The sequence below is a fragment of the Aotus nancymaae genome, unplaced genomic scaffold (assembly GCF_030222135.1).
Source record: "Aotus nancymaae isolate 86718 unplaced genomic scaffold, 86718_ANA_hifiasm-v0.15.2.pri h1tg000057l, whole genome shotgun sequence".
Lineage (NCBI taxonomy): Eukaryota > Metazoa > Chordata > Mammalia > Primates > Aotidae > Aotus > Aotus nancymaae.
In genome coordinates, this window is record NW_026988471.1 from 61,123,105 (window position 1) to 61,150,384 (window position 27,280).

Genomic DNA, 27,280 nt, shown 5'->3' on the forward strand with positions numbered 1-27,280 from the left:
TATATGGGGGATATATATATTCAGTGTTCTTACAGTTTTATTATTATTTTGTTGCCCAGGGGGTCATATATATTCAATGTTCTATTTGTTGCCTATTTAGGGGTTGTATATATTCAATGTTCTTACAATTTTATTATTATTTTGTTGCCTATTTGGGGGTCGTATATATTCAATGTTCTTACAATTTTATTATTATTTTGAGACAGAGTCTCACTTTGTTGCCCAGGCTGGAGTGAAGTGGTGCAGTCTTGGCTCACTGCAACCTTCATGTCCCAGGTTCAAGCAATTCTCCTGTCTCAGCCTCCTGAGTCACTGGGACTACAGGTGCACACCACCACACCTGGCGAATTTTTGTATTTTTGTAGAGATGGGGTTTCATTGTGTCGGTCAGACTGGTCTCAAACTCCTGACCTCTGGTGATTCACCTGCCTCAGCCTCCCAAAGTGCTGGGATTACAGACATGAGCCACTACGCCTGGCCCAATTTTTATTATTAAACATGTCTTTTCCATTATATCATGATCTGTTTCATTCTTTTAAGTACCTTTTGTCTTTATTTGGTAGGCAGTAAAGGCAAAACTCTATTATTTTTCTCGTAGAAGAGGGTTAAAAGTTCTGATTGTTATTAGCTAGAGCTAAATGTAGAAAAGAAAATATTTATTGTTTGTTTTAAGTTAATTACTGCTGAAAGAATATGACTTGCCACACATACTTAACAGGATATAAATAAGCAAAAGACAACGGAAAAAAAGACAAGAAAATATAAAAATCAAAACAAAATATGAAACCAGGAAATGACTAAACAATCATATATAAATGTCATCAAAATTCTTCTGCTATAAACAAACGGCCTCAATTCAGATTGAAAAAGAAAATCCATTAGTAAACCAATTTTTTTAAAAAGATAAAACCCAGGAAATTAGGTGAATATTTTGATCAAAGTCAATGGAAGGAAGGGGAAGAAGAATTTCCTGAATGATTAGTGACCACTGAATCATTGACCTCTGAGGGTTGTCCCCTTCATCCCCTCAATCCACTTCTCCCACAGGGAGGGAACCAATGCCCCAAAATGCTCTGAGGCTTGCTGCAGGGAGATTCTGAGGGATCCCAGGATGCTGTAATGGGTATGAATCTCAGTCCACAAATTCACATGAGGAAGACATATGAGCTTCCGTTTTCCTTAATGCATCTTAACTTCTATTACAGGCTCCCATTCCGGCAAGGTGCCCTGAACTTCACGCTGGCCACTGGGGTCCTACTTTCTCTTCTCTAGGTTGTCTGAGTTCTAGAGGGCTTACCCAGGATGAGGGTGGGGCAGGGAAGATGCTCCTTGGTTGCTATGGAGATGCAAGGATCCTCAGGACTGGGCATTCCGTTGCTCTTGAGTGCCTGTGAATCAGTCTGTGAGGCCATATAAAGCTCTGTCTGCCTCAAACAGGCTGCACACCTGCCTCCCTTCTCTGGGGTCTTGCCACCTCTCTGAGTGGAATTCTATCTGTTAAGTGAGGCACAGCACTCATGTCCCAGGCAGGCTCAGATCCTACACCGTCATTTGGGATTTCGCTGTCTCCCTAGGGCTCAGCCTAGAATAGCGGACCTGTAATCCTCTCTGTGATCTACTAACATCTAAGCCAAAGGTAGCACATCAATAGCATGCACGCCAAATCCAGTCTGTGTATTTTGTTTGGTTTAGACAGTATTTAAAGATTATTTTGAAAAGATTATGAACTTCTTTAAAAAATAATAAGTGCTTTAGCTTTTTATTTTATTTCTGTCACCCGACCTAGAGTGCTCACTGTAACCTCTGCCCCCAGGGCTCAAGCAAGCCTCCCACCTCAGCCTCACAAGTAGCTGGGATTACAGGCACACGCCACCATGCTCAGCTAATTTTTGTACTTTTTGTAGAGACTGAGTTTTGCCATGTAGCCCAGGCTGGTCTCAAACTCCTGGACTTAAGCAATCCACCACCTCAGCTTCTCAAAGTGCTGGGATTACAGATTACAAATGTACAGGTTACAGGCGTGAGTCACCACACCTGGCCTTTTTATTTTTTTGAGACAGGGTCTTGGTCTGTTGTCCAGGCTGGAGTATACTGGTACAATCATGGCTCACTGTAGCCTCCACCTCCTGGGCTGAAATGGTCCTCCCACCTCAGCCTCCCACATATGCCACTCACCCAGCTAATTTTTTTATTTTTATTTTTATTTTGTAGACACAGAGTCTCATTATGTTGCCAAGGCCGGCTTTAACTTTTTAGATCCAAATATGAATGTACAGGAAATAGAGAAGACAGGGGAGTATGTTAAATGACACCAACAAAATCCGGACTGTGGGAAACTGTGTAGGACAAAAGGCCTAGCTTTTTCTTTTTCTTTTTTTTTTTTTTGAGACGGAGTTTCGCTCTTGATACCCAGGCTGGAGTGCAATGGCGCGATCTCGGCTCACCGCAACCTCCGCCTCCTGGGTTCAGGCAATTCTCCTGCCTCAGCCTCCTGAGTAGCTGGGATTACAGGCACGTGCCACCGTGCCCAGCTAATTTTTTGTATTAGTAGAGACGGGGTTTCACCATGTCGACCAGGATGATCTCGATCTCTTGACCTCGTGATCCACCCGCCTCGGCCTCCCAAAGTGCTGGGATTACAGGCTTGAGCCACCGCGCCCGGCCAGGCCTAGCTTTTTCAATGAATGCACTGCAAGGGAAAAAAAGATGGGGGCACGAACCTACAGATTAAAGAAGACTTAAAAATATATCAATCAGCCAGGCACAGTGGCTTACACCTGTAATCCCGGCACTTTGGGAGGCTGAGGTGGGTGGATCACAAGGTCGGGAGTTTGAGACCAGCCTGGCCAATATGGTGAAATCCTGTTTCTACTAAAAATACAAAAATTAGCTGGGTGTGGTGGTGCACACCTGTAGTCCTAGCTACTTGGGAGGCTGAGGCAGAAGAACTGCTTGAACCCGGGGGGCAGAGGTTGCAGTAGAGCCGAGATTGTGCCACTGCAGTCTAGCCTGGGTGACAGAGCAAGACTCTGTCAAAAAAAAAAAAAAAAAAAAATATATATATATATATATATGTGTGTGTGTGTGTGTGTGTGTGTGTGTGTGTATATATATAAAATATGTGGGCTGGGTTTGGATATTATATATGTGGGCAGGGTTTGGATATTATATATGTGGGCGGGGTTTGGATATCTTTTATATATACATAACTACATCTTGAGAGTGGGCTGGGTTTGGATCCCATTTCAAACACACTATAAAAAGTAAAATATTAAATAAACATTTCATGAGAAAGTTATAAATTTTAATACTATAGGCTGTTTGATGGTAAGAAATTATTGAGATTTTATTTAGTTATTATGTGTCATGGTTAGAAATAAGAGTTCTTATCTTTACAAGAAAATGATGAATTGGATTTTCTTCAAAATAGAAGGGAAGTAGGTGGGGTTAGAGATGAGACAAACTTGGCCATAGTTGCCCCGTGCTGAAACTTGGTGGCAGGTACATGGGGATTCATTATACGCTTTTGCTTATTTTTAAATGTGTTTGAAGTTTTCAATAACTTTGTTTTCTGTAAGCCTTTATCAGCTAATAATAACTTATTTTTTAAGGCAAACTTTCTCAAAAAAATTCGGATTTTAGATTCTCTTAAAAAAAATGGAAAGCTGTGGTAACATGAGGCCAGGCTTCCACACTGCAACAACCAGCCAGAGTTGAAAAGTGTCATGAGGAAGCCCTGATCCAACCACAGTCCAGGACACAGGGGGCACTTCAACCTGGTCCGCTCCTGTGTTTACACTACCTGCCACAGCCCGTAAGTGTCAGGGTCACAGGCCTGATGGGGACTGCCTCAGTTTCCTCCTAGCACTCTCCTAAACCCAGCCCAGCCCAGCCCCTGTAGTTCAAGGGGGGGCCGGCACAAGGACGGTTGCTTGCTCTTCCTCAATTTTTCATGTTTTTTTCCCAGATCTTTTTTTTGTATGCCATGGATCCTTTTTGGTCCCCCAAGAATCTAGGATTTTAAAACTCAAAAGCCAGAAAGAAACACTTCTCCCTCCTGCCTCCTGCTTTCTGCCATCACGTCCCTTCCCTGGGGGAATGAGAACAGAACACACTGACACTTTGAATGGGGAAACAGAGCGAGATGGGAAGGAAAAACTGGGAGAATGTGGTTAAATGTAGGTGTAGGTCTTTACCTATCAGACTGGCAAATATTAAAAACTTGGATAATATCAAGTACTGCCAAAGGTGAAGGAAAAGAGAAGTCCTCTGGGAATGTCAACCAGTATAACCTTTCTGGGAAGAAGTTTAGAAGTAGTAAGAGAAACTAAATACAGACAGATCTTCCCACCCAGCAATTCCATCCACTCCTGGACGCTGAACACAGAGAAACTCTTGCCCAGGCCCCCAATGAAAGATGTCCATTGCAAAATTGTTTATAATAGGGACAATTTGAAAATACCTAGAAATTTAGGTATTTTTCTAATAGGAAAATGGATAAAATGTGTTATATGCAAATGGTGATAATAATTCAGCAGATAAAAGGAAAGCTGTGGCCCACATCTAATTATATCAACTTGGATCAATCTCAAAAATATAACTTTGACCAGAAAAGGTTGAGAAGCAGAATGAGATATATACCAAAGACCAATTACACATATTTTTAAAATATGCACAAAGTAACACCCATCTCAGGCCTGTGTGCAAATCAAACTATAGATAGGGAGGGAAGACACACAGAAGTTACAGGAATGGGTCCTGTGGTAAGAGGAGAAAAATGAGATTAGGGATGGGCTGAAGGGGACCAAAAAATAAGCTTAAGTAAAATACAAGTGAGCCCTGGATACACCAACAAAGATGACATGCCTCGAACCAAGAAGTTTGGTTAGTTCGTTTTGGGCACATGAAGTCTCCACAAACAGAAAAAACTAAACCAAAACAAAACACCAGTTAATATTTAACACAAGTGGAAACGGAGCTCGAGTGAGTGGCTGTGGATACCCAGAGGTCTAATAGGTGCCCAGACATGGCAGAGGTTGGGCGCTCTGGGGTTTGGATAGTGAGGGCAGAGGGTGGCCTCAGGCAGCTCTAGGGCAAGTCAGGTGTTTTGAAACCTTCAGTCCCCGGTGATTACCTCTAAAAGGCTGGTCTCATTCTGGGGTGACCCCATGTCATGGCCTTGAGTCACTTTATTCACAGAAATTCAGTCTTCCTGAGGCACTGCTCACTGCTTTCAGGGAACCTGATGATCACAAGATTTTCTCACAAAGATTGTCACCATGGGGTGCTTTCCATCTGTTATTAACCTTGGGCTTCTCCAGCAAAGTCAGCATATCCTGGGAACATAGACCCCTCCCCCCAGCTTTTGTTGCCTGCCTTCAGTACCAAAGGCTGTTTCTCAAATAGCCTGTTATAGAACCGAGAGTAAGTGGCAGGGACGGCGGGGAGTGGTTCTGGCCTACAACTCTGCTAATGCTTGAAGCCCCACTCTTGGGGAAGGAAGGGGAGAAAGATAGATGATGAGTTATTTGCTGTCTCCTGAATCCATCCTTCTTCTTATCCTTCTTCTCCCTCCTTTCCTTCTCAAACATATATTCAGTGCTGAGTATACACCAGGCGCTGTGCTAGGCACCATATGATTTGAGTCTGGCATTGTCACCTATCCTCAAGGAGGTTAACGTCTACTGAGGAGGAAGCAATGATATCAAGCATGATGGAGATTTGTGAGGGGTGGGAGGTGCTTTGAGACACAGAGGCAGACGGCTGCGTCCGATGGGAAGGTATCAGAGACAGCTTGGAGGTGGAGCACCTTGAGCTGAGTCTGGAGGAACATAATGGAGTCAAGGGAGGAACTGGGAGAGGTATTCCTGCTGGAGAGGACAGCGTGGTCACTGGGAGGCTGGCTGTCATTCATCATGTCTGGATTTGGTGCTCAGGACTTAACTCAGGTCCTGTCTTCTCCCTAAAGCCTGCGGCAGGTGCCCTAAACCCATCAAGTTGCAGCCACCCCTGCACCCAGCTCCACCTATTTACAGTTGCACATTTCCCTTCTGTTCTCTCTCTCTTATTAATTTTTTTAGTTGAAGCCTTCCTTTCCCAATCTTAACCTGGAGAGGGTTCCAAGAGGCCAATGCTTCTCCCACCCAGTGCTCAGAGCTCTTATTCCACCACGGGGATGCCTTGCCCGATTCTGAGTGGGTGCGGTGTTCACTGGGGCAGCAGGCTGAGGCAGTTGGTAGCAGCACTGAGTCCCACCGCAGCCCATTGGGTTTTCCGTCTGAGGGGCTTCTCAGGGGTGTGCCTGAGTCTGGCTGACGCCTGGGCCAGTCTGCAGGTGAACATTCTTCCGGGAGGGGAACTGAAAGCCTGTGGCAGCCAGGTTCTCAATGATCCCGATCTCTTGGTTTTCCTGCCCTTGAATAGTCTCCTGCCACATTGTATCAGGGTCAGTCTGCATGACCCCAGAGTCCAGCAGAAGTGATGGCATCCGCCTGCGAGGCTAGCTTCGTCAAGGCTCTGTGATTAGTCTGCTGTAGTTTCTGCCTTGGGCTGCTCACTGCAGAAGCCAGCTGCCGTGCTGTAAAGGCATTCATGCAGCCCTCTCAAAGGTCCCAGAGGTGAGGGACTGAGGCCGCCTGCCAACAGCCATGTGAGGACCCATCTTGGATATGAATCCTCTGGCCTCACATCAAGCCCTCATGTGACAGCAGCTCTGTTCAGTGTCTTGACCATAACCTCATGAGAGACCCTGAATCAGAACCACCCACCCTGGCCACTTCCAAATTCCTGACTCTAAGTTACCATTAGAAATGACACATGTTTTGCTGTTGAAGCTGCTATGTTTTAGGGCAATTTGTTACGCAGCAATAGATAACTCATGCAAAGCGCTTGGCAACTCTAAGTGTTTTTTCCCCGCTGTGTGTTTGGGAAGGCTTCCGGACTGGGGTTTTGCCTCCTCTGCCAGACAGGAAATACTAGGATTCCCAAAAGGTTATAGCCACTCACTCACGGCTCTTTCCCTCGCTCTTTCTCCCTACGCAGCAAGTGGAAGGTACTTCCCTCCAAGCAACCAAAATCCAACAACAGATCCAAAAAGAAATCTGAATTAGGGGAGGGTGGGAAAAGAAAAATAAGAGAAAAGGGAAGAAAAAATTCACCCCCGTGAGGTCTGAGAATAAAAGAAGGAAAAGGAAAAGAAAAAAAAAGGAATCTGAACTGAACCCCTACCTGGCTGAAACAGAGCGATCTCCTCATCTCCATCCACAGTGGTCTCCAGTCAGGGAGGTGACTGGCCTTGGGCACTGGGACATTGTGAAAACATTATGTAAAAGCCCCCTCAGACCTTCCCAGCCTCCGAAGCTCTCGGTGCCTCTCTTTTGCTAAGTTGGTATTTAAACCTTTCCCTCCGACTGTTCAGCAAGGTACTTGTTACCTAGTGCTCCCACACATGAATAGACCTTGTCTTTTTTCCTGTTCGTTTGTCTGTTGTGAGTCATTTCACAAACCCCCTACTCCAACCTAAGTTGGTAGAGGAAAAGATTTTTTTCTCAGCACCCTCCAGTCAAAGAAATCCCCAGGGACTGTCAAGTGGGAAGTTCGGGAGCCCACTGCACTGAGTTTTCTCTCCGGTCAAAATGAACTTTCCTAGGAACAACCACCTCCACAGGGGAGATGCTGCAGGGATCCCAGACACCCACCCACCACCCCCCAGATACAAATGGCCAGAGGCCCTTGGAAACACAACTGCTGGAGCTTAGGTCACGGCTGGGCACCCTCCGACATAGAGACGGCTGATCCTCGCCTGGTTTGCAGCAGCTTCCTTTTGGGTTTTGGCTTCTTTAACGAACACGTAGTGCTTGCTATGAGCCAGGCTCTCTTGTAAGTATTTTAGAAATATGAAGTCATTTAATCCTCACAACAACCCACCCCGTAGGTATTTTTACAGATAAGGATCCTGGGTCACAGGTGAAGCAATTTGCCCAAGGCCACACAGTGAGTGAGTGGCAGATCCAGCCTAGCTCCCTGCTCAGCCCTGAGATGAGAATGGACCCAGGGTCCATTTAGTGAACATTCTGTGCAGCCAGGACGCTGTTTCTGGACCAGCACTTCTGGCGCTGGACAGGGTTATGGGAGAACTTTGTCTTCCAAGGCCAATCTGCACACGCACCGCTGAGGGTCTGCCCGAGCCCTGCCCCAGGGCAGGAGGGGCTCTTGCGCTCAGGCTTGCACCTGCCTCCCCACCCCTGCCGGAGGTGCCCCCACGTTCCCCACCTTCCTGGACCCGTGCTTTCAACCAAGGGCAGTTTTGTCCCCCAGAGACATCTGGCAATGTCTAAAAGCATTTTGGATAGTCATGACTAGAAGGCTGCTACTGGCACCTAGTGAACAGAGGCTGGAGATGCTGCGAAACACCCTACGATGCACAGAACAGAGCTTCACCGCAAAGAATGGCCTGTCAATAGTGCCGCAGCCAGAAGCTGTGACCTAGGCCCACCTCTGCCATCCTTAAAGCTGAGGACCCCTCCCGTGTGATCTGTTTCCTGTTATAGCGGGGGCCCAGCATCCTGGGAGGGCCGTGTGTGTCTTCACTTTGGCGTCTCCCAAAGGCTACAACAGAACATGAAGGACTCAGTTTGTACTTCAGCCACAGGTTCTTGGAAATAAAATAAGGGTGCTGAGGTCCTGGTAAATGTGGCAGCCATTATTTTGCACCAGGCTCTGTGCTGAGTACTTTACACATTTTATCTTATGTCATTCTCATAAGCCAGTCTGTGATGCTATTATCCTATTATAGACTGGGAAACTGAGGCTTTAAAAGTTAAGTAACTTGCTGAAGGTCACACAGCTAATAAACCTGATGACAGTCTGCTTTCTAGCCTAATCAGGCCCATATATACATACTTAGGCAAAGTAAACATGGTAAATTCCTAGGGAGAGCCCACCTGACACCCCGGCTTGTGTCTTCCCCTGGGGTTGGAGGGATTGCACCCCTCACCCCACTGCACAGTTGTAGCTGAGGCTCTCAGGATCAGCAAAGAAGAGCTTGACCTCTCTGGTTCTCTTCCCCTCTCTGGTTCTTACAAAAGAAAGGGGAAGAGTACAGAGAACAAAAGGAGGGTTAATTTTTGTGCAGGGACAGTTATGACAGAGAGGACGGGGCAGGGAAGAGATGGACAAGGGAGGGAGGCCTGGGAGCTTCTTATTATTTATTATAGCAGGGAAAAGAATGGGAGGTTTGTTTCTAAGCCATAAATACCCTCCTTTGATCCCTGTGTCTATCAGAGATAAATGAGTCACTCTTAGGCCTCAGAAATTAATGACTGTTCTAATGATCACCCTAAGTGACCTTGCAGCATTCCTAATTCTCGCCACTCCCTGCAAAGTAGTTGTGTCAGGGTTTGACAGGGTTTGGGGACGAGGCGGGACTGAGCAGGATGAAGGTGTAATTTCATTCCTCAGCCCAGCCTCACTTTGCAGAGATTAAATTGGTCTCTACTCCTAAGCCTAGAGAAGGGTCAGAACTAGACCCCAACTTCTGGGCTCTGCCCTCCCTGGCTTTGCTTCAAGCACTGGGCAGGGGGCACTGGGTGAGGAAGCTGCAGGGGCCCTGTGGAATCCTGACCTGGGAGAGGGCGGTCCCCAAGGGGTGTGCAGGCCTGCAGAGGCACCTGAAAGCAAGAGGGCATTCGGAGCAAGTTAACATCTGAACTCTCAGCAGGCCCTGCCCATTTGGATGGGGGAAGAGCTTTGAAGTTTCCTTTGTGTGATGTTTTCATGGCCCTGATCCTACTGTACTGGAATTAGCCCGAGGCCCTGCCCCTTCCCTGGAGATTTGTTCCCCAAATACAAAAGTCTTAGAAAAATACAGCAGGCTCCACCCACTGTCCCCACACCACTGAATGCCTTTTCCTTAGGCTCAAATACCAGGGAGGAAAAGGCCTCAGAACCCCCACCAGGAGACATTCTGTGTGTGTTTAGTTTCTAAGAGGCAAGCAAGGACCCCTGGAACCAGATCTGAGGGCAGGTGCTTCCCAGATAAGCATGTTGCAGGGTGGGGAGGACAGAGTAAGGGAGGGAGAAGCAAGATTGTCCCTAGAGGCTTCCCAAGCCACGAGCCAGGTCCAGAACAGCAAGACTATGGGTTCTGGTCCAGAGAGAAGAGAAAGCAGGGGAACCCAGGCCTCCGGTCATGCCCAATGAGCAAACCATTGTGCTTAGTGTGGCCAATATCCATCTCAGGGATCTCTCTCTCTGAGCTTCACCAAAGGCTTCCACTATACTATTGCTCAAGTCTACCATAAAGACAATGTTTAAAAACGGAGGGAGAGGAAGAAAGAAGAGAGGAAAGCAGAGAGAGAAACGGGAGGAGACAGAGAAGCAAGGAATCCCCAATCAGCCTGCTAGACTCTGCTAGATTCAGTTTTCAGAGTAAAGAATCTGAGCAATAGTGCCATCTTGTGGCTATGAGTATGAATTACAATTAGTGCACTCAAGCTCTCCCCACGCCCCCGTCCCAGCCCGGCCCCACCCCCACCTACTCATGGTGTTTGCAACTGCGAGGGCACAAACCACGGATTTTGTTTCCACCCTAGACAACCCCCTCTCTCCCCACACCTATCCCCCAAACTACTCCAGACTCTGCACCCCCTTCCACACACCTCTGGGGTGAGTCCATATTTGCCCAGTAGAAATACCTGCTATCTGATGTTTAACTCAACCCTAAGACTCATTCAACAAATATTTATTGTGCTCTTATTTTGTACCAGGCACTGTCCTAAGACCAGGGACCTGACTACAAATTATAATATCTCCATTCATGTACTTTACATTTTAACTAGGGAGGCAAATTTTAAACACATACATATAAAATATAATGGGATATTGTAACAAGTACAGTAAAGGAAAATAAAGCAGAGGATTCCAGGCTATTACAGATAGGGTAATTGATAAGCTACAATTTTTTTTTTTCCCAGAGACAAGGTTGCCCAAGCTGGTCTTGAACCCCTGACCTCCTGCCTCAGACTTCCAAAGTACTGGGATTACAGGTGTGAACCACTGTGCCTGGTGCAGTCACAGCTTTTATCAGCAGAGATATCTACTGATATCTGTGCAGAGGCATGGATGAGTTGAGGGAATAGGGCAGGTGAGGGAAAAAGGAGCTGCAGATACAAACACCAAAGCCATCTGTGCAGATCTTCTCTGGGATGTGAGTCCAGAGTAGCAGCCAAAGAATATGACACTCAGTAGGTCATCTAGGGTTCTAGGTGCTAAGCCAAATTTGTTTTTTCCTTTTTGAGACAAGGTCTTGCTCTGTCACCCAGGCTAGGGTGCAGTGGCATCAACACGGCTCACTGCAGCCTTGACCTCATGGACTCAATTGATACTCCCACCTCAGCCTCCCTAGTAGCTGGGATTATAGGTACATGACCCCATGCCTGACTAATTTTTGTGTATTTTGTAGAAATGAGATGTTACCTTCTTGTCCAGCCTGGTCTTGAACTCCTGGACTTAAGTGATCCACCCGCCTTGGCCTCCCAAAGTGCTGGGATTGCAGGAGTGAGCCACCACACCCGGCCCAGAGCCAACATTTCTCTTTTCTCTATGTTTAGTATCCAAAGCTATCTTTATCAAAATCCACCTGCTAAGGCCCCCTAGCAGAGCATGTGGGGAGGCCCTAGGCCATTCTGGATTTAGGACCTTCTGGCTCCCTTCTGAATACAAAAGCTAACTTTTGACATGAGAAATCTGACACACTTCACTCTCTGAGTCCAGGGTTTTCTTTGCCAAATAGCTGGGTTTCTGTGGCCAGTCGTGATCCCACAAGCTTGCCTTTGCTTATATCAAAGACCCCAGATCTCCAGTTCAATGTCTCCACCAATAAATACATTGGAGTTGAAATTAAAAAGAGCAATTCTTTCAGAGAATAAGCCCAAGCTTTGGAGATCTGGTGTGTAGCCAGTTCCTGTTCCAGGCCAGCCTGCTCTGTCCCTTGCTCATTTAATTTTCTAGGTTAACAAACAGAGCTAAATTTCCAAGCGTTCTTGCAGAATATCACCTGGAACATTATTTAGGGGAGGGAGGCAGGGTGCTGAGCTTTTTCTTTATTTCTGAAAGCTTGTATTCTATAGGTCAGGGAGTCAGTTACTTACAAGTAAAATTGTCCCCAACTAGATTGCTCTATCAGGGTGCATTTGGGGTTGGCTTTTCTAGCATATGAGTCAACATATGAATCAGGCCAGACGTGGTGGCTCACACCAGTAATCCTAGCGCTTTAGGAGGCTAAAGGGAGAGGATTGCTTGAGACCAGGAGTTTGAGATCAGCCTGGTCAACATAGCGAGACTCCATTTCTACAAACAATTAAAAAATTATCCAGGTGTGGTGGCATGTGTCTGTAGTCCTAGCTACTTGGGAGGCCAAGGCAGGAGGATTGCTTGAGCCCAGTAGTTTGAAGTTGCAGTGAGCTGTGATTGCACTCCAGCTTGAGTGACAGAATGAGACCCTGTCTCTAAAAAAAATTTAAAAGTTAAAAAAAAAAAACAAGTATGAATCAAATATATCCTGAGTGGAAACTGGGTGGACAAGGGGACTGGTTTTATCAGGTTACTTGACTCAGAAAGTCAAAAATAGCCCAGGCACAGTGGTTCACGCCTGTAATCTCAGCACTTTGGGAAGCCAAGGTGTGTGGATCCCTTGATGTCAGAAGTTCAAGGCCAGCCTGGCCAACATGGTGAAATCCTTCTCTACTAGAAATACAAAAATTAGCTGGGCATGGTGGCACGTGCCTGTAATCCCAGCTACTCAGGAGGCCGAGGCAGGAGAATCGCTTGAACCCAGGGACAGACATTGCAGTGAGCTGAGATTGGGCCATTGCACTCCAGTCTGGGTGACAGAACGAGACTCTGTCTCAAACAAACAAAAAGGTCAAAAATACCTGAGGCCTTTTCTTCAGTTATACTTTATACTTCTCTGGTATAAAATGAACATTCTCAATGTTCATTTTATACCCGAGAAGCCAAGTCAGGCAAGGCAGCCTGGTAAATGGACCCAGATCTTTTCCCAAAGACTACTGTGTAACCTTGATAATGAGACTCAAATGACTTCCACCAAAATCAAAAACAAAAGCCCCATTTGAATGTTAGAAAACATCTTCACACACACACACACACACACACACACACACACGAAAGAAAGAAAAGGGGGAAAAAAAGAAAACATCTTCACAATGACTCTAGTCTTTTTGTTTTTGCGGTTTCAGCAGCTGCTTTATTTGGGTGTGTTCTTGACAGTCAATGGTTTCAGAGGGTTCTATCCAAGAGGAAGTCGGTCCTTTGAAGAGCAAGTGTGTGCACTGGACAATTTGAGCTGACGGCAACTGCCAACTCGGCTTTTCATGCTGAACTGTCTCTTGTTTAGGTCAGCTTGTCCTGGCAGATGCTATCCACGACAGTGCTTCCCTGCCTGGGCTTGGGGAGCGGCCCTCCTGGGAGATTCCTCTTCTGGCTGAGCCTGTACCTGGGCCTGTGTGCAGGTAAGGAAGCTACGTCATTGCTGCCTTGAAACGAATCCAGTGGATGTACCTGGATCAGAAGACACAATGAACTCACCTAAAGTCAAATCATTGTTAACCAGGGCAAAGACTTGTCCTCTCCCTGCCATGAGAAGCAGATCTACCAGCCACTGTCACCTCCCCGGTTAGGGCCCTCATGGCGTTGCATTGTGCGTGGTTTTGTTTTTTGGAAGATGGGATCTAGAGAGTGAGAAGGGGTAGGGGAACAGCACTGGCAGCACTGGCAAAGGCTGAGAGCAAGGACATTTGGTAGCTGCCCATGGGAGTGTAAACATTTCAGGAGGCCAGTCTGGCAATGTGTATCGTGCCCAGAACAGTCCTGGCTTATTGTTATTTATTAATTACTAGGGATTTTTAAGATTTTCCTTTTTCACTCTCAAAGAATCCTGCTTTGGAGAATTAATGATATAGTCACCCAACCTCTGGTGTGCCTTTAGGGAATGTATCCTAAGAATATGTACAATGAGGTAGATTTAGGGATGTTTACCACAGGGCTACCAGGCTTGAAGAAAAGTTAGAGATAAGTTATGTGTTTAATAACAGAGAATTAACTAAATTAGTTAAATAAATTTTAGTACCTTCCACACAGTAGAATGCTATATAGCCATTAAAATAAAATGTGGAAAAATATTTAGTATCATGGGAATATATGCATATTATTAAGGAAAATTACCCAACACTGTATATTATCTATAGTGTTAAATATAACACTATTTACATAGTGTTTAGTAATATATAATATATATAGTGTTTAGTCATTTAATATTATTAAACACTATATATATTTAGTAATCACTATATGTAGTAATTTAATATTAATGATTATATATATAAAATATCATACAAACCTAGTTTACAAAGAAAATATATATACACTGAACAAAAAACTTAATGAATATACACTAAGCCATCAACAGTGGTTTCCACTTCTGCAGGAAGTGGAAATAGGAGTATCACATATTGCTGGGCACGGTGGCTCACACCTGTAATCTCAGCACTTTGGGGCCGAGGCAGGCAGATCACGAGGTCAGGAGTTCAAGACCAGCCTGACCAACATGGTAAAACCCCGTCTCTACTAAAAATACAAAAATTAGCCGGGTATGGTAGCACGTGCCTATAGTCCCAGCTACTCAGGAGGCTGAAGCAGGAGAATCACTTGAACCTGGGAGGTGGAGGTTGCAGTGATCTGAGTTCTCGCCACTGCACTCCAGCCTGGGCGACAGAGTGAGACTCCGTCTCAAAAAAAAAAAAAAAAAAAAAGGAAGTGTATACTTCTATGCCTTTTCTGTATTCCTGAATTTTCTACAAGGAATGTGTATGTTGTAGGCAGAATAATAACATCAAAGATGTCTACATCCTAATCCCCAGAACCTGTGAATATGCTAAAAGGGAATTAAGTCCACCGATAGAATTAAGGTTGCTGATCAGCTGCCTTTGAGAATCGGAGTGTATCCTGGATCATTCAGGTGAGTTCAATGCAATCACAAAGGTCCTTAAAATGGGGAAGAGGGTGGCAGAAGAGTGAATGTCAGAGTGATGTGATATGATGTGAGGAAGGCTTCACCAACCACGGCTGCCTTTGAAAAAGGGGCCATGAGCCAAGGAATGTGGCAGCCTCTAGGAGGTGCAAAAGGTAAGTGGATTCCCCTAGCGCCTCCAAAAGGAATACAGTCCTGTTGCACCTTGATTTTAGCCCAGAGAGACCCATTTTGGACTTCTGACCTCCAGAACTATGAGATAATAAATCTGTGCTGTTTTAATATCACACACTAAGTGTATGATAACTTGCTGCAGCAGCAATAGGAAACCATCACAAGAAATTTCTCTTTTAGTCAGGAAAAAAAAAAAGATGATACAAAAGTCATTTTAAAAGAGAGGATTGGGCTGGGCGCAGTGGCTCATGCCTGTAATCCCAGCACTTCGGGAGGTCGAGGCAGGTGGATCACTTGAGGTCAGGAGTTTGAGACCAGCCTGGGTAACATATCAAGGCCCTGTCTCTACGGAAAAATGAAAAAATTAGCCAGGCGTGGTGGAGTGCACCTGGAGGCTCAGCTCTCTGGGAAGCTGAGGCAGGAGGACTGCTTGAGCCAAGGAGTTTGAGGCTACAGTGAGCTGTAATGGCACCACTGCACACCAGCCTGGGTGATAGAACAATTCCTTGTCTCGCAATAATAATAATCATCCTAATAAAATAGAGGATTAGAAATTAGCCTTCGTAATCTAACTCAACAGTCATCCAGGGAGGAGGCCTGGCTCAGTCTTCTTCCTATTATCTGCATGAGGAGCTTCTAGAACTAGCTGGCTGTTGTTTTGTTTTTGGCAGATAACAATAATATTTTCAATTAGTAAATAATCAAGAACTCCAAGCAGATTTAACCCAAAGTAAACTACCTCAAGGCATTTAATAATCAAACTCCCAAAGGTCAAGAATAAAGAAAAGACTCTAAAAGCAGCAAGAGAAAATAAACAAATAACATGCAATAGAGCCCAAATATATGTGGCAGCAGACTTTTCAGTGGAAACTTTACAGGCCAAGAAAGAGTGGCATGACATATTTAAAATACTGAAGGAAACAAACTTTTACCCTAGAATAGTAATCTGGCAAAAATATCCTTCAAACATGAAGAGGAAATAAAGACTTTTTCAGGCAAACAAAAGCTGAAGGATTTAATCAATTCCAGGCCTATCTTACAAGACATGCTAAGGGAGGACTTCCGTCAGAAAGAGAAGGACATTAATGAGCAATAAGAAATCATCTGAAGGTACAAAACTCACTGGCAATAGTAAGTACATGGAAGAACACAGAATATGATAACACTGCGACTGTAGTTTGTAAACTACTCTTATCCTAAGTAGAAAGAATAAATGATGAAGCAGTCAAAAATAATAACTATAGCAACCTTTCAAGACATAGTAAAATAAGATACAAATAGGCCAGGTGCAGTGGCGCACACCTGTAATCTTAGCACTTTGAGGTCAGGAGTTCAAGACCAGCCTGGCCAACATGGTGAAACCCCATCTCTAGTAAAAATACAAAAATTAGGGGAATGTTTTAATGTAAGTCTGTAATCCCAGCTACTCAGGAGGTGAGGCAGGAGAATCGCTTTAACCTGAGAGGCAGAGGTTACAGGGAGCCAAGATCACGCCACTGCACTCCAGCCTAGGTGATAGAGTGAGACTCTGTCTCAGAAAAAAAAAAAGATATATAAATAGAAGTTAAGCCATAGAGTTTTTATTAGTTTTCTTTTTGCTTGTTTGTTTACGCAAAGAGTGTTAAGTTGTTATCAGGTTAAAATAATTTTATTTTTATTTTATTTATTTATTTTTTTAATTTTTAATTTATTTTTATTAATTTTTATTATTTTTATTTTCATTTTTTTTTTAAGAGATGAGGTTTCACCATTGGCCATGATGGTCTTGATCTCCTGATCTTGTGATCTGCCTGCCTCAGCCTCCCAAAGTGCTGGGATTACAGGCACGAGCCACTGTGCCTGGCTTTTATTTTTATTTTTTTAATGGAGTTTTGCTCTTGTTGCCCAGGTTGGCTGGTCTTGAACTCCTGACCTCATGATTTGCCCACCTTGGCCTCCTAAAGTTCTGGGATTACAGGTGTGAGCCACTGTACCTGGCCAAAATAATGTGTTATAAGATAGCATTTGTAAGCCTCATGGTAACCTCATAAATTAATACATAAAAAATAAAAAGCAAGGAACTAAATCATATCACCAGCGGAATCCACCTTCACTAAAGGAAAATGGAAAGGAGAGGAAAAAGACCAGAAAATAAATAACAAAATGGCAGGAGTAAGTCCTTACTTATCAATAATAACATTGAATATAAATGGACTAAATTCTCCAATCAAAAGATGTAGAATCGTTGGCTGAATGAATGAAAAAAACAAGAGCCACTGATCTGTTGCCTATAAGAAACACACTTGACTTATAAAGACACACATACACTGAAAATAATGGGATGGAAAAAGATATTCCATGCTAATAGAAACCAAAAAAGAGCAGAAGTAGCTATACTTATATCAGATAAAACAGATTTCAAAACAAAAACCTACCAAAAGAGAGCCCGCATAGCCAAGTCAATTCTAAGCAAAAAGTACAAAGCGGGAGGCATCACACTACCAGACATCAAACTATACTACAAGGCTACAGTAATCAAAACAGCATGGTACTGGTACCAAAGCAGAGATATAGACCAATGGAACAGAACAGAGGCCTCGGGGGCAACACAACATATCTACAACCATCTGATCTTTGACAAACCTGATAAAAACAAGCAATGGGGAAAGGATTCCCTGTTTAATAAATGGTGTTGGGAAAACTGGCTAGCCATATGCAGAAAGCAGAAACTGGACCCCTTCCTGACACCTTACACTAAAATTAACTCCAGATGGATTAAAGACTTAAACATAAGACCTAACATCATAAAAACCCTAGAAGACAACCTAGGCAAAACCATTCTGGACATAGGCATAGGCAAGGACTTCATGACCAAAACACCAAAAGCATTGGCAACAAAAGCCAATAGACAAATGGGACCTAATCAAACTCCACAGCTTCTGCACAGCAAAAGGAACAGTCACTAGAGTGAATCGGCAACCAATAGAATGGGAAAAATTTTTTGCAGCCTACCCATCTGACAAAGGGCTGATATCCAGAATTTACAATGAACTAAAACAGATTTACAAGAAAAAAACAAACAAGCCCATTCAAAAGTGGGCAAAGGATATGAACAGATACTTTACAAAAGAAGACATATATGAGGCCAATAAACATATGAAAAAATGCTCATCATCACTGGTCATTAGAGAAACGCAAATCAAAACTACATTGAGATACCACCTCATGCCAGTTAGAACGGTGATCATTAAAAAATCTGGAGACAACAGATGCTGGAGAGGATGTGGAGAAATAGGAACACTTTTACACTGTTGGTGGGAGTGTAAATTAGTTCAGCCATTGTGGAAGACAGTGTGGCGATTCCTCAAGGACCTAGAAATAGAAATTCCATTTGACCCAGCAATCCCATTACTGGGTATATATCCAAAGGATTATAAATCGTTCTACTATAAGGACACATGCACACGAATGTTCATTGCAGCACAGTTTACAATAGCAAAGACCTGGAACCAACCCAAATGCCCATCGATGATAGACTGGACAGGAAAAATGTGGCACATATACACCATGGAATATTATGCAGCCATCAAAAACGATGAGTTCGCGTCCTTTGTAGGGACATGGATGAACCTGGAAACCATCATTCTCAGCAAACTGACACAAGAACACAAAATCAAATGTCGCATGTTCTCACTCATAGACAGGTGTTGAACAATGGGAACACATGGACACAGGGAGGGGAGCACTATACACTGGGGTCTGTTGGGGGGAGTGGGGGGGGACAGTGGGGGGTGGGGAGTTGGGGAGAGATAGCATGGGGAGAAATGCCACATATAGGTGAAGGGGAGGAAGGCAGCAAATCACACTGCCACGTATGCACCTATGCAACGATCTTGCATGTTTTTCACATGTACCCCAAAACCTAAAATGCAATAATAAAAAAAAAAAACTGAACAAAACAAAAAAACAAACCTATAAGAAGAGACAAAGAAGATCACTATATAATAAAGGGGTTCAACAAGAGGAGTTAACAATGTTAAATATATATGTACCCAACACTGGAATCCCCAGATATATGAAGCAAATATTATTAGAGATAAAGAGAGAGATAGGCCCCGATACAATAACAGCTGGAGACTTCAACACTGCTCCTTCAGCATTGGACAGATCTTCCAGACAGAAAATCAACAAAGAAATATCAGACTTAATCTGCACTGTAGGCCAAATGGATCTAATAGGTATTTACAGAACACTTTATCCAATGGCTGCAGAATACACATTCCTTTCCTCAGCACATGGCTCATTCTCAAGGATAGACCATATGCTAGGTCACAAAACAGGTCTTAAAACATTAAAAAAATCAAAATAATATCCAGCATCTTCTCTGATCACAATGAAATAAAACTAGAAATTAATAACAAGACGAATTTTTGAAACTACACAAATACACGAAAATTAATATGTTCCTGAATGACCAATGGGTCAATGAAGAAATTGAGAAGGAATCTGAAAAATTTCTTGACACAAATAATGGAAACGCAACATGCCAAAAACCTATGGAATACAGCAAAAGCAGTACTCAGAGGGACATTTGTAGCTATAAGTGCCTACAACAAAAAAGAGAAAACACTTCAAATAAGCAATCTAATGATGCATCTTAAAGAACTAGAAAAGCAAAAGCAAACCAAACCCAAAATTAGTAGAAGAAAATAAATAATAAAGATCAGAGAAAAAATAAATGACATTGAGATGAAAAAAATTAAAAAAGGACAAGAGAAAAAGTTAGTGTTTTGAAAAGTTAAACAAAAGTGACAAACCTTTAGCCAGACTAAGGAAAAAAGAGAGAAGATCCAAATAAATAAAATCAGAAATAAAAAAGGAGACATTATAACTGATACTGAAGAAATGCAAAGCATCATTAGTAGCTACTATGAGCAATTAGATGCCAATAAATTGGAAAATCTAGAAGAAATGGACAAATTCCTAGACACAAACAACCTACCAAGATTGAACCGTGAAGAAATCTAAAACTTGGACAGACCAATAACAAGTAACGAGATCAAAGCCATAATAAAAAGTCTCCCACAAAAGAAAAGCCCAGGACCTAATGGCTTCACCACTGAATTCTACCAAACATTTAAAGAAGAACTAATACTAATCCTAGTCAAACTATTCCAAAAAGTAGAGGAAGAGGGAATATTTCCAAACTCGTTCTACAAAGTCAGTATTAGACTGATAACAAAACCAAAGACACATCAAAAAAAGAAAACTACAGGCCAATATCTCTAATCAAAGCAAAAATCCTCAACAAAATACTAGCAAACGGAATTCAATAATACATTACAAAGACTATTTGTCATGACCAAGTGGGATTTATCTCTGGGATGCAAGGATGGTTCAACATATATAACTCAATCAATGTGATACATGTTATCAACAGAAATAAGGATAAAACCATATGATCATTTCAATTGATGCTGAAAAAGCATTTGATAAAATTCAACATATCTTCACGATAAAAGCCTTCCAAAAACTGGGTATAGAAGGAACATACTTCAGCATGATAAAAGCCATATACAACAGACCCACAACCAGTATTGTACTGAATGGGGAAAAGCTGAAAGCCTTTCCTCTAAAATCTGGAACATAATAAGGATGCCCAGTGTCACCTCTATTATTCAATATAGTACTGGAAGTCCCGGCTAGAGTAATCAGACAAAAGAAAGATATAAATGGCATCCAAATTGGAAAGGAAGAAGTCAAATTATCTTTGTTTGCAGATGATATGATGTTATATTTGGAAAACCTAATGACTCCAAAGAAAGCTTTTAGAACTGATAAATTCAGCAAATTTGCAGGATACAAAGTCAACATACAAAAATCAGTAGCATTTCTATATGCCAACAGTGAACAATGTGAAAAAGCAATTTAGAAAGTAATCCCATTTATAATAGCCACACATAAATACCTAACAATTAGCTTAACCGAAGAAGTGAAATATGTGTATAATGAAAACTACAAAACACTGATGAAAGATTGAAGTTGAAAGATTGAAGAAGACACAAAAAATGAAAAAATATTTTGTGTTTATGAATTTAAAGAATTAATATTGTTAAAATGCCCATACTACCCAAAGCAATCTACAGATTCAGTTCAATTCTTACCAAAATACCAGTGATATTCTTCACAGAAATAGAAAAAATAACCCCAAAATTTATGTGAAACCACAAAAGGCCCTAAATTGCCAAAGCTATCCTAAGCAAAAAGAACAAAACTGGAGGAATCCATATTACCTGGCTTCAAATTATATTACAGAACTATAGCAACCAAAATAGCATGGTACTGGCGTAAAAACAGACACGTAGACCAATGGAACAGAATAGAGAACCCAGAAACAAATCCACACAGCTACAGTGAACTCATTTTCAACAAAGGTGCCAAGAACATACACTGAGGAAAAGACAGTCTTCAATAAATGGTCTGGGAAAACTGGATATTCATGTGTAGAAGAATGAAACTAGGGTGCTACCTCTCATCATATACAAAAATCAAATCAAAATGGATTAAAGACATAAGTCTAAGACCTCAAACTTGAAACTACTACAAGAAAACATTGGGGAAAATCTGCAGGACGTTGGTCTGGACAAAAATTTCATAATACCCCACAAGCACAGGCAACCTAAGCAAAAATGAACAAATGGAATCATATCAAGTTAAAAGGCTGCTGCACAGCAAAGGATACAGTCAACAAAGTGAAAAGACAACCCACAGAATGGGAGAATATATTTGCAAACTACCTTTTGACAAGGGATTAATCACCAGAATATATAAGGAGCTGAAACAACTCTATAGGAACAAATCAAATAATCCAGTCAAAAGATGAGCAAAAGTTTCGAATAGACATTTCTCAAAAGAAGACATACAATAGCAAACAGACATATGAAAAGGTACTCAGTATCATCAGTCATCAGAAAAATAATCAAAACTACAATGAGATATCATCTCACCCCAGTTAAAATGGCTTATAGCCGAAAGACAGGCAGTAACAAATGCTGGCCAGGATGTGGAGAAGAGGGAACCCCTGTACACTGTTGGTGGGAATGTAAATTAGTACAAACACGATGGAGAACAGCTTGGAGGTTTCTCAAAAAACTAAAAATTGAGCTACTCTGTGATCCATCAATCCCACTGCTAGGTATACACCCCAAAGAAAGGAAATCATAGGATTCATAGGATACCTGCACTCCCATGTTTGTTGCAGCACTGTTTACAATAGCTAAGCAACTTCAGTGTCCATCAACAGATGACTGGATAAAGAAAGTATGGTATATATACACAATGGAGTAGTATTCAGCCATAAAAAGAATGAGATTCGGTCATTTGCAACAACGTGGATGGAACTGGAGATCATTATGTGAAGTGAAATAAGCCAGGCACAGAAAGACAAACATCACATTTTCTCACTTATTTGTGGGATCTAAAAATCAAAACAATTGAACTCATGGACATAGAGAGTAGAAGGATGGTTCCCAGAGGCTGGGAAGGGTAGTGGGGGGTTGGGGGAATGGTTAATGGGGACAAAATTAGAAAGAATAAGTCCCACTATTTGACAGCACAACTGTATGACTATAGTCAATGATAATTGTACATTTAGAAATGACTTAAAAGAGGCCAGGTGCAGTGGCTCGCACCTGTAATCCCAGCACTTTGGGAGGCCGAGGTGGGCGGATCACGAGGTCAGGAGTTCAAGACCAGCCTGGCCAACATAGTGAAACCCCGTCTTAAGATACAAAAAATTAGCTGGGTGTGGTAGCATGTGCCTGTAATTCCAGCTACTCAGGAGGCTAAGGCTGGAAAATTGCTTGAACCTAGGAGACAGAAGTTGCAGTGAGCCAAAATCATGCCACTGCACTCCAGCCTGGGAGACAGGGTGAGACTCTGTCTCAAAAAAAAAAAAAAAAAAAAAAAAAAAAGGAAAAACAAAGAGAAATAACTTAAAAGAGTATATTGGATTGTTTGTAACTCAAAGGATAAATGCTCAAGGGAATGGATTAAAAAATATCCAAGTAAATAATTAGGCCAGGCGCGGTGGCTCATGCCTGTAATCCCAGCACTTTGGGAGGCTGAGGCAGGTGGATCACCTGAGGTCAGGAGTTCGAGACCAGCCTGGCCAAGATGGTGAAACCCCGTCTCTATCAAAAATACAAAAATTAGCTGGGCACAGTGGCACGTGCTTATAATCCCAGCCACTCGGGAAGCTGAGGCAGGAGAATCGCTTGAACCCGGGTGGCAGAGGTTGCAGTGAGCTGAGATTGCGCCATTGCACTCCAGCCTGGGCAACAGAGTGAGACTCTGTCCCCCCAACAAAAAAAAAAGGTTAAAAAAAAAAAAGCACTAAAGTGGCCCACAGCTGAGAACTGTCCTAAAGCCATGCACAGTTATTGGGGTGAGAACAACCAGTGCTATGTGACCAGAAGAGGGAGAACAAGGAGAGTGGCTGCTTTTTAGAGTTCTGGGACTAGGAAAGGACAAGAACCCTTTTCAAGTGAGTGGAAATTACCAGGTCGTCCTGCTGGTTTGTGCTGGCAAATCTCGTTCTGGCATCAACAAGTAGAAGAGGGGTGATGGGCACACCCATGGGGAACGTTCCAACCCCACCCAGAGGCATGGAGCCGAGCATGTCTGGAGCCTTTACCTTTCTTGATTGCTCATTAAAACAACATGTTCAGGGTGGAAAGTTGCAGGAGATTCTCTTAAAATCCTTTTTTATTTGCTTTAAAGGAACTCTTAGGGAAACCTCGGGCCCTTAGCATTGGCTGCAGTGAACAAGTTATCTGCAAATGGAAACAGCAGTTTCTTTGCCAGTGGGTCTAAAACCTCCTGTTTGGTTTAATCTGTTGTAAGACTCCCCTTCCACAGCATCCAGGGCTCTCTGGAAGCAGGTGCTGAGATGGAGTTTGGTGTTCATGGTATTAATTAGGGGTAAACACCTATGAAGGTCAGGCAGCTGGAACAGGACTGGGCAGAGAGAGGGGTCGTGCTGTGATTCAAGCCGGATAAAGCCCATCCGTAGGCATCTATGGCCCGTTGGTGTTGTTTATGGGTGGGCAGAAGTGTCCAGGCATTTAGATGTTCTTCCCATGGTCAGTCACTGGATGTGGCGTCGTCTTGGTGAGGTAGCTCTCGGTCAACCGTGAGGGAGCTGGAGGTTGTTCGCTGGCTGTGGCAAGTCCTCCTTTGAAGGGTGGCTGAGTTGGTACATTTCTGTGTCTACCACACCATCCCCCTAGTGGACCTTGTTCCACTTGCTGGCTTGGACCCACACACCTGCTAATGTGGTGTGTGCAAGGGGGACTTGGCTCATTTTACACAGCCCCTGAGAACAGAGATATGACCATCAGGGAAACGTGCTAAGGAGGCCGACCTCAACTCAGAACAAAAGGCTTAATCATAAATGTCTCTTTACAATGAGACAGCTTTGTAAAAAGGGATGCTGACATCCTGCACCACTGGAACACTCAGACAGAGCTTGGGGACCCATGTGACAAGATGGAGAAGGGATTTCTGCATTGAGCTTGGGAGTTAACTGGTGCCTTCTTATGTCTCTGAGAGTGTGTGGCTAACGGGGCCATCTCAGGCTGTACTTCCAGGTGACTGCTCTTGGCCTCTGGGGCTCTGCTGGTGTCACCTCTAGAGGTGACATCCCTTTAATGTGCATTCATTGGCTACTTCCAGCATCTTGCCACAGACCAGGTCCCACTTAGCCCAGACAAGGTCCAAATGTAGCTCAGAGGATTCTGCGGGCTGTCCCCGTCAGATATCCCACCCATCACACCAGTTGCCTGGCTGACAATCTTAGTTCCCCTTCCCATCTGGCCACTGTTGGATTTCCCAGCTCCGGCATGGGCCCACATACCCCATGGGACACTGCCCCCGCTGGCTGGCCCTCAGCCCCTTGCCTGCAGCCTTGGGCGTGCCACACTCCTCTCCCAGGAAAGTCCTGGAGACTTCACCAGCTGGTGATGGTACCTCCTGCCCATCCCTGTCCTGGAGGCAAGAACAGACAGTAATGAGTCCTGAACGTTCATAATCCCCTTGGTACATGGAGTTCCTTTTATTTGCTCAAGCTGTACTTGACGTAAATTCCAGAGGTGGCCACCTTTTCCTTGTATTTCAGAATATGATGAACGGTCATGTTTATTTTATTCATGCTGCTCATTATTTCATATATAAGCTTAAAAACCTTAGTGTATCATACACACAAAATGAATGTTATGTGTTACCACGTCTGAGCACCCACTGCCTGGTATAAGAAATGGAAACTTATCAGTGTCTTTGAAATTCCCTGCAGGCTTTTCTCTCGCAGAAGTAGAAGGGGGACCTGTCCTGAATTTCAGGCTCATCATTCCTCTGCCTTCCTTTACAGCCTATCTCGGATAGCATATGCTATTTGCTTTTGCCAATTTAAAAAAATTATATAAATGGATTCTGCTATATTACTCTTCTGTGATGATCTTTTCCCCCGACTCAATGTTGTGTTTTTGAGATCTAGCCGTGCTATAGGGAATGTGGCTTGTGATTTCATGTTGAGAGTATGTGGCTAATGGGGCCATCACAGGCTGTACTTCCAGGCGGCTGCTCTTGGCCTCTAGGGCTCTATCTGCTGGTGACTTACTGTTACTGGACTGGGCAGGCAATGCTTTGCAAACTTTAGTGAGCACCAGAATTCCTGGGGCAGGGCTGGGGACTTGTTAATTAGGCAGATCTTGGGACCCCATTCCCCAGAAGCTCAGAAACAGAAGATGTGTGATGGGGCCCAGGAACATGCATTTTAACAGAGGTACTCTTCTCCATCCAGCGATTCTGATGCAGACCGTCGTCCGGCCACTCTTTTGGCAGACACCAGCCTCTGCCTGGGCCAGAACCGGAGGCACCTGACCTGAAATGCCGTCAATCTCCAAGCATGTCTCTTGGCCAGACATTAAATGAAAGCCCATCCCCTGAGCTTTCAACACTAGGTCTGAGTAAAAATAAATATTCACTGAGGCTTGAAGTCCTGGCAAGGACTGTATCCCCAGAGAGAAAGGTCAGGCAGCCTCCAGACCTGGTGCTCTAAAACTTGCCCCCTCTGTCCACGGTTGAGTGGAGCTTGCTACCTTCCACACGCAGAGCTGGGAGAAGAAGCTGATGCTTGCTGCAGGTGCATGAAATGGCTAAGCCCCCAGGCTGACGCCAGCAGCCCATGGGGTGGGCTCATGACGAGGGGAGCAGTAGCAGCAGCAGCAACTGCTGGAGGCAGAGCCTGGCCCGCAGGCAACTGGGAGCCCTCACGTGTGGGGAGGCCCACTCTGGCTGCAGGCCTTCCTCAGGCATTTTGCCGGCTGGCCAACTTGGCTTGGCTGGAGAGAAGAATTAACACTAGATATCTTTGGCAGGATCTATTTTTGTAGGCATCTGTCTGCACCTCCCCTGTGGGACAAAGATCTTGGCCAGTAGTCACACTGGGGTTACCAATCACGGTTGTTGGTGAAGAAGCCATCTGGGCCACTGGGGCATGTTGGCAGCAATACCCAGGGAAGCAGCTAAACCATTCTTTTTCAGCCCAATGAAATGCAAAACAAACATTTTGAACCAAGGGCAATGGAAAAGCACTGGGTGGTATGGGGAGCCAGGGACACCTATTTGTCCGTGGTTGATGGGACTGGGGGAGATATGGGCATGCCATTCAGTTTCAGTGAGTGAGCCTGGCTCTATGTGGTGCTAGCACCTTGATGATGAACAAGAGATGGGGTCCCTGGCCTCACTGAGCTTCGCCTAGGTTAGCGATCCTCCTTGTTGTGTACAAACTGAAGTATCTGCTAGGTCAGTGGGGTCACAAAGAGGAGGGATCAGCTTGACTTTCGTAGTCAAGAAATGCTCCACAGAGGATGAGACACTTACGCCGGGCCTTAAAGGGTGGGTGGAGGGAATGAGAAAGTTAGGAGAGGGCCCTCCAGGTGGAGAAAACATCAAGGGCAGGGCCTGGAGACGGGTTCAGTGGGTCTCAAACATTGCTTTTGAAAATTCTCCTGTAATGCACGT